The sequence below is a fragment of the Tupaia chinensis genome, unplaced genomic scaffold (assembly GCF_000334495.1).
Source record: "Tupaia chinensis unplaced genomic scaffold, TupChi_1.0 Scaffold000557_1, whole genome shotgun sequence".
Classification (NCBI taxonomy): domain Eukaryota; kingdom Metazoa; phylum Chordata; class Mammalia; order Scandentia; family Tupaiidae; genus Tupaia; species Tupaia belangeri.
Genome location: NW_006160069.1, coordinates 1,213,070 through 1,216,096, shown reverse-complemented (window position 1 = coordinate 1,216,096; position 3,027 = coordinate 1,213,070).

Sequence of the window (3,027 nt, the reverse complement as noted above, 5' to 3'; positions counted from 1 at the left end):
GGGAAAGAGAAAATTACCTTTTGTAATGAATCTTAGTAGTATTTGCTCTGACTTTCTTTGGGCATAGAGGAAATGAATTCACTAAGTCTAGGTGGGTCTTAGGAGGTAAGTGACTTTGGTAATCACATTGGAATCATAGAATTTCATCAGTTTTTGGCATTTCAGAAATAATTTAGTCTCAGCTACCCATTTTAGAGATGAAAAAAATGAAGCACAGGAATTTGCTCAGAGTTGGGGACCAGCAGAAGGCATAATGGTTACATTGTGGAACTCCCACATGGTCAACTATGATTCGAGCTCTGGACCTTAAAACACACACCAGGCATGTGTGCCTGTGTGACCAAAATCCTGGGAGGAGAGTGGAGAAGAAGGGATTGTGGTATGGCCAACACCTCTCGGGGGTGATTTCTCACTTTCTGATTCTCTGTCTCTTTGGCAGGCTATGTGCCCTATAGTGAAAGTCTTTAAAACCAAACAAAGAAACAGGCAAAAAAAAAAAAAAAAAAAAAGAAACTGGCACAGAGTTGGTAGTAGAAACATGCCAGTGTTTTCAGAATGGTGCTCCTTCCACTGTAGCAGGCTTCTGCCCTGTGGGCTGAAGGCCTAGCATCCAAACTATAGTGCTGTTACACGAATAGCTTCAGCTAAGCAAGAGCCACAAAAGTCACAAGCCACAAACGGGACAAGCGTCACAAAGACAGAAAGACACTAACTAGTCAATGACCAAGGTGCTCCATCCAGGTGAAGGTAAGGAGTGTACATGCCACTTTCAAGTTAGTTAGGACCTGGATTTAGAAGAGGGAGTATGAAGTGAGACCTCCTGGGAGGGACATGCTGGCATTCAAGGGTGCCTCCACCCTGCTGACAATGGAGTGCACGATTCCTGTGTGAGGAGACACTGTTTTTCCTTTCTGGGAAAAGCACACATAACTTATATTAGAGTCCCCAAAAGGTAGGAAACAAGGAGCTTAAGAACTGCTACTCTAAAATGAAAAAAGTCCTTTAATGGAATGGTAGATCTTACACATGACATAAAACAGCTGCTGGGAAACTTTGGAAATTAAAACCTAGGGCTCTTTTGGGTGGATTTTTTGATTGACAGAAGACTGATTTGATGACATATGAAGAAAGATGAAGGTGATGAGCCTTCCGTGTTTGCACATGGCAAGCAAAGAATGGCAGATGTGTTAGCACGCTCCTTGCTGCCAGTGCTCCTGCAGTGCCGTGGACATGGTGCCACACGGCACAGCAGTGTCCCGTGAGCCTAACGCCGGACTCCTGAGGGCAGGAGAAGCCTGCCTTGCTCTCTGTGCCCCTGTAGCCTCTAGCATGGCATCCGGCACGTGCATAATGTGATGACGGCCTTCTCACTAAGAGAGCATGGCACTTAGGTTGTATCTAAAGACTTCGGGATTTCCTTCCAGTGGCCAATAGGAGAAACGATTAGGATAAAACAAAAGTAGACATTCGTGTAAGTGCCACTGTTCTGCCTTGAAGGGCTCTAGGTCTCAGCCAGCACCAGCATTTCTCTCTCAACATGTGTGTTTAGGGAGCTGGGTCCTGTGGCTGAGGTGAGTGGGCCTACTGGGTGTGTGAGGGACCTGCTCGTTACAGCTCCTTTAGCGGTAGTCCCTGCAGCAGAAGCAGTTAGTACACGTGTTCTGGTCCTCGGCAGAAATCAGGGAGGCAGTAACGTATCACAGAAATGAGCCCCAACTGAGTCAAAAGGCCATGGTCTACACCCTCCTACCCTCCTCCGCCACATCCCACATCCCACATCCGTGCCTAAAAGCAGGCTTTGCACTTGAGGGCCTAGTGACCTTGCTAGAAAAAACTCGAAGCCTTTGAGCCACAAGTCCTCATGTGCAGAGTGTGGATAATATCATCTACCCTGTCTATTTCCTTTCATTGTTGCCGTCACATTAGACGACAGGCAGGAAATTGGTTTGAAAACTTACATTACTGTTCACATAGACAAGCAACTAAAACATCGATCCATGAAAAACCTTAGTCCTATGACTACTAAAAATTCAGCTGCTCCAGTTCACTTAGAGTATGCATTATGTTAAAGCCATAGGAAAGAGGTACTACTTCAGAGAGATGGACATAGTATACCTTAACTTTGGTTTTGAAGTATCTACTAATGTTGCATGATTTCATATCTTTGACACAAAATATAAACTAAATTATGAGCATCATTAGACATCAGTAGCCTCCTCAAACTACACCAGGTCCTGGATCTGCTGTGTGATGTTGGAGAAGGGACGCAGACTCTCTGCCCCTCTGATACTTCATTTTAAACATGGTTTAGATTCTCACATATTTGTCAGCTATCCACTTCAGTATTTGTAGGTTATGCTTTATTCATAATCATGTCAATATATTTGCTTTAGATGATACAAAATTCAAAAGACCTGTTCTACCCTTAAGAGTATTAATATATGACAACGAGACACCCATAGAGCTTTGGGAGAGTAAAGGTTGACAACCAATGTGTTCTGCAAACAATGCACCCTGGCCCCCGGGGAGCAAGCCATTCTAGAAGATCAGTGAAGGACTGTTTAGTCTTCACTTTATTATTATTATTCAACACTCAGTTTCCACTTCTATTAAGTGAGGACATTGATATCTAAAATGTTACAATCCTGTATAAAATAAAGTATATTCATTAATCACGTTTACAAAAGAAAATAGAAAAGACACACGTTTTGAAGCCAATCTCTTGATTTACCCTGCTCCCTCAAGTGTGTTTTACACTTTTCTGGCCGTTCAGTACTGAGGTGGTCCAGGGTCCTATCACAGGGACCCCCTCGACCATCTCCGGAGACTTCGTGGGCAGCCCGTCTCGGGCTCTGAACACCCGTCCTCCGTCCTGCCCTTCCCCCTGAGACTCCCTCCCGAGCAGCCGCTGGTCCTAGGTGAGGCCGCACCTCTGTCCCTGGCGGTCGCCGGCGCGCGCAGCCCCGGCTGGCACCGCAGGCGCGCAGGGCCGGGCTGGGCTTGTCCGCCACGTGCGCGCTGCTCGCC